Genomic DNA, 6,000 nt, shown 5'->3' on the forward strand with positions numbered 1-6,000 from the left:
TCTTTCTAACACACAGCCTTCACCACAAGTGTTTAAAGCTACAACTTTCCAAACACAAACCAAATACAAAACACCAAAAATGGAGTTTTGAAGTGCAGTGAGAGGTCAAAACACAGCTTTCCGAGACTTCGGTTTTCCAAATTTTGTGTCCAGTCAATCAAAGGAGAAGCTTCAAGAAAATAGTCTTGCTTGGACAGGCACTACTAGATTACGCCGTGGTGTCCAACTTCCATGGTTCATTAAATTATGTTACTAGAGCGAGTTTCTAATGGAGAAAATAATTATCACTGCTAAACTAGATATATAGATAAATATTTGACCTTTTAACAATTGTTCATTGATAACATCACAGGGGATCAAAAATAATGATGGATTTATTAAGACTTGTAGGAGTGAAGGGGCTGTGGGATACAAACTCAGAAGTAAACTAGATCGACCTTATCTGTGCTGGAAATCAGTGGCATAAGGTGACCCTAAGATTTTCGGGAAATCTCACTTTTTTGTTGAGCCAAGACAGAGTTTTACCTTCTTGGGGACCTTGACCTTCTCATATGTGACGCTCAGCCTCCCTGCGGTCCACCTCAGAGGTCCTGTTTCAGTATACTTTTTAATTCGCATTGCTCAGACCCTTCAAATGGAAATCAGAGTGGACATGCCTTTATTTTACAAACGGATGACAAACCTTCAACATGCAAATTAGTGTGGGGCAAAGATGGCTAAAGTAAATGTAGACTCATAAGGTCAACGGAAATGTGTAGGAGTAGAACAAAAACTAAAATTAGATGAACTAAGTAGCCAAACACTTTCTCTAAAGAGGGTAAAAAAGAAACCAGTAGCAGAGAGAAATAGTCAGACATGGCTGCTGAAAAAAAAAAGTAGGCAAAGAGTTCCAGCAGACTTTCACCGAGTCTTGGAAGTGTTGCCAGTTAAAGCAGTGAGTCACATGTGACCTTGAGAGAAGAAATAACAGCAGAGGGATCCCTGGATTTCCACAGCAGCTGATGTGGTCACCTTGTTTTCTCTGGTGAGGTTTCTGAAAATGATTTAGGGGAAACTCTTCTGGGCTTATGAACTGTGTGGTGTTGAGAGTGACGCATACAGCGAGCCTCACTCTGAGGATACGCTTCAATGCCTTATCTGATGGAGAAGAATCACATTTAGATCACTTTCATTCGGTAATGAACGTCTGAGGGGCCGGAAGTCTTACTCAGTTTGGATACCAATGTAAATTTGTTTACAGGATTGCTGTGCTAGTACAGAAATTATGCATCCCAAAAAGAGAAATAATAATTGGTAAAACTGGCGAAATATATTTTCAAAAACTAAAGTTCTCCAATGGGTAGAAATCCCTGTTTCTTTTTTCTTAATTTATTAGTTTATTGCATTAATGTTTACGTCATTTGTATGTTTTTCTGACCACATACTAAGCCAAACAGAAAGGTGTTTGTCACTCTCGGTGTGTTTTCTTTCGAATACTAAAACCAGAACTGGCACGCCAAGTGTGACTAATGCAAGTTTGAGAAAAAAATAAAATAAAAACATTGCCTTTCTGATAGCTTTCTGAACTCAGTTCTCAATACTTGTTGGTGTACTGTGATGTGTTTGTCAGCTGCACTAGCAGTGATAGCCAGCATGCTGATACAATTCCTTATTTTGTGTGCACAGTTGCAAAAAAACCATACAGATTATTTTATGCGTCCAACATATATGGGTTTCCTAGACGTGTTTTCTACAACCACGTTCAGAGTGAAAAAGAGACCGCATTGCCTGCTTTGCTGTTTTGTGTCTTGTGAGCTACTCTGCATGTTGTGTTTAGACAGATATTGATGTTGAGGGGAGAAAAGTGAAGGACATAATGTTTTAAACTGTGAGAGGAGTACCCAGAGAAAAGCAAAGCATGCGTGGGGAGAACATGCAAGCTACATGCATAAAGAGCCCAATCTGGGATTCGCAACCTGGGATGTTCTTGCTGCCAGACACCATTGACACCACACAAAATATTTTACATTTCCAAAGACTATCTGACAAACTAATATTTACTCCAGGTTGTGAAGTGTCTGAGCAATTTCTCATACAGCAGCAAGTCCACGCTACATAATTAATGACAAGTCAAGTTGGTGTTGTTGGAACAGAGCGTTTTCGGTCATGGTCAAAAAATGTGATACTGAACCTTGTTGCCATGATAAACTCCGCTGTTAACCAGACCGTGAGCTATGCAAGATTGGAATTAAAAGCAACAACATTCTTAAAGTCCATAAAATCAGGTGCGCCAACGCATTGCTGCCAAGACGGCCTGACTATAGTCACTTTTAAGAATGAACGACAATGTTTACAGATAGTTCTTTGCTGGGAAGCGCCTGCTTCCTGTAAAAACGTATTTCAAATAAACACGCAGCTGAATTACAAGGATGCACTTTACAGCTTTTTCATTATTTTGCCGCCAGCAGGGGAAAAGTGATGGTTGGGAAAAGTCAACAGACAAGAGTCGGCAGCCTGCTGCCTTGTTTATGTAATTTGTTTCATGAAAGGATCACTCAATGTGTGTATTTGTGTCAAATGTTTGCCATCCAAAATGAGCCCGTGGCAAAGAAGGCCTTACTCACCGACCACAATCTACAGTGGCGTGGACCCAAAGTAAAGATGGCTTAACTGTGCTGCTACTGTACTGCGTTCAGGCTTCACCCCTGTTGCACCTCATGAAAGGGTAAAAATTGCACACTCACAATTACACATTATTACTCAAATGTTGGACTTCCTATGAGACCTTTTCAACAGCAGCAAGCACAAGCAAATGAATTATTAAATGGCACGATGCTGTTCATAAACCACAAAAATTGGACACAAATGGGTTTTTACAAAAGAGTCATAACTTTTATATTTAGGGTATGATTGAAGTTCATCCCAAACAATCATCTAATTTTTTATTTTTTTTTTAGAATAAATATCAAGCATTTTTATTCAAAGATGACAAAATCATCAGTTTGACAAGAGTTTGACAACAGCCTTTCCACTTGAGTCAACGTTTTTGCCGATGTCTTTTTCCGTCATTATCTGAGTTTTTTTTCCACTTGGACAATCTCCTGCAGTTTCTGGTTACCTTTGGAAAAGATGACAAATCTTCCAGCAGCCCTTGACACAGCAGCAGGATTTCCTGCTCACTCCAGGACGCTATTGGCATGCAGGCCGCAGGCTTTCCCAGCACCGGGCTCTTAGCTCAGTCGAAAGGTAAGGCCCCTCTCCCTGTGGGTCCGCATGTGTTTGGGTGGGCCTGTGCGTTAATTGGGTGATTAAGACAATTACCGGAGAGGGTGAGTGTTGCTGTGTAACAATAAATGAAAGGAGAAAAAGAAAGCGCTTTTCCGTTTCAACATGCGATTAGTATCATTTAACCTGCAATTTGTTGTCTCCTTAAAATCTATGGAGGTATTTTAATGCCAAACACATTCTCAGTGCTGGTGTTGTTGGAGTCGCATGATGTGTAACAGTGACACACAATACTTGGAAAAAGAAGGTATTTTCGGCTAAATATTCTGTCACTGCTGTTAATCCTCTTGTACAGTAATGAACAAGAACGTTTGGCTGAATAAAAGAACAACTAATTTGCTGGGAACTGCTCTCTTTTGAAACTCCTTCAGTCTCCCTTTCCTCCTGTTTTATTAGAGGTCGTTCCACGTATGCTGAAGCGATGCACAGCAGATCCACATCCCGCTCTGGCTGTAAAACCTTGGCTCAAAGGCATCTTTTTGCCAGGTCTAGTCACACAAATACTGCTGCCTGCTTTTGAGGAAGTGGCACATTGGACTCAGCTGCAGGTAGAAGAACCATTCAGGCCTCTTGACTCTAGGTAAATAAAGAGCCTACAAAAGTCTTGGTCGGGTCCTCATGTCCAGTTTATGATAGAAAGGCTGGTTTAAACACACTGCTTTTTTGAAATTGAGCTAACACAGTGTTGCCTGCTTTTGAGTGTGGCTTGAAGTGAAGCTGAGATGTGGGTGAGGTCAGTATTTACAAAAAACAAAGCTAAAAATGAAGACTGTATGAAATATGAACTGTTTTTATAATAAAATAAACTTTGTTTTATTTGAGGTGGAAGATGCATTTTGTTCAGTCAAATGCTAGTTGTGCTTTCTCTATTTTACAGCAATTCAATGTTTAATGATTATGTTAACATGATTTTTTTTTTATCTAGTAAAAGCATGCTGCTTGTGTTGTTTTCAGGAATGTGCTCGCTCATCAAAAATCTTTTCAAAGTTGTCTGTAAACATGAGAGATTTTAGAAGGGAAACACTCTTTAGCTGAAGCATTTATTTGCTTATTTTAACTAGGGTATGCCTTTTAAGGTGGTCCGGCATTAAATACGTGATTTACAGTCATGATCCCTTCTTTATTTACAACCAGTTATACATGTTTGTTTTGCTGATTTTCTGAAGCCGACTCTAACTTTAAGTGTGCACACATGGAACAGCACCAGGTTCATTAAATTACCAGTTAGCAGGGAGCAATTGCGATACCCACTGAGGGATCCACTGCCGCTACGAGTCTGAGCAGGACTTGACTTACTGGAAATGGCATGGAGAATAAAAATGACCGGAGAGAGAAAAAAAAAAAAAAAAAACACCAGAAAAATTAGAAATGAGTCAGAAGAATAAAAGGAGGAAATGGGAACAAATGGGAAATTATGCACTTCAAGTTAAACTGATATATTGATTTGGCCTCACAAATGACAAGTAAGGAACAAGACGTCTTTGGAGAAAGATATTAGGTAAATATTAATAATTGTGCTCCGCTGGACCTTCAAAACACTGTTTTATATGTGCTTAACAGAGGTTGTCAGGAGGAGACATATTGGGAAGCTTCATCCAGGCAATCCATGGGAGGTTTCCCTCTCTGACCACAGTGGTGGTGTGCTGAGTGGCCAAACCCAGCTCACAAGCAGGTTAACTTTTTCTTTTTTCTTCTTTTTTTTTTTTTTTAAGTGATCAAGACAAGATGATATCAAAAGGTGAGAACAGCCAGACAGGAAAAACAACCATATGATACAAAACATTCTTATATGAATGGCCAAGAGTAAGAGAGTACTGTAAATTGGAAAACAGCATAGTGATTAAAATTGATCAACTCTTCGGGGACGCACTGTCGACTCACACCTACATGTGGGTCAACAGCGAAACAAAGAATATGTATCTGCGGTGCCAAGCCTGTTTCTGCTTCAAAAAACATCCCAGGAGCCCAATTTACAGTGTACAATGTGAGATAAAATACCAGAAGATTTTAAATGAATATCTCCTGGTATTTAAAATCTCTACCAGGAAATTTAAAATACCTCCTGTACAAGTTACTGTTGGTGTTGACAGATTTGAGCCGTAAGGCAAGTATTAGAGTTTATTACTTCGCCTTTCACCTATAACTGACGAGGTTGAGTTAGAAAAAGAAGAATGATCTTTGTGTCCCGGGGCTCGTGATTTGGGTAATAAGACTTTGGAAATAAGGAAGAGGTCAAAGAACACCTACTGCAGCTGCTCCTTCAAAGGAGCTGGTTGTGTTGGTTTATAGCACCTGAAGAGGATTTCTCCTAGGTCAGTCTCTCTGGAGATTAGGTGGTCCTGGTAAGCTGGAAGGAATGCCCATTAGCCATCTAGAGCTTCCTGAAAGTAATTACTTTCGGACTTTTAAGAAGACACTTTAGTCATATAGTCGTTTCTGCTTCTGCTTTCCATATCGTGACCCTGCCTTATTCTTCTTGGATGCAGAGAGGATTGACTCATGATACATGCATGTGACTCAGACTCTCTGATACTTTTTCTTCTTGAATCCTAAAATGTTGATGCTTAAGCTGTGTTACAGTTTTTTTTTTTCCAGTGGGACAATAGTCTGTTGTATAATTTGTTAAAAGTACTTTTCCCTTTATTTCTACTATTTTTTTAAGATTATATCATTTTAAGACTTGACGCTCCAAGCACTGATGGGAATAGATGGGATTGCAATCTCACTATTAGAGCA

This window comes from Poecilia reticulata, linkage group LG16 (genome assembly GCF_000633615.1).
Source record: "Poecilia reticulata strain Guanapo linkage group LG16, Guppy_female_1.0+MT, whole genome shotgun sequence".
Classification (NCBI taxonomy): Eukaryota; Metazoa; Chordata; class Actinopteri; order Cyprinodontiformes; family Poeciliidae; genus Poecilia; species Poecilia reticulata.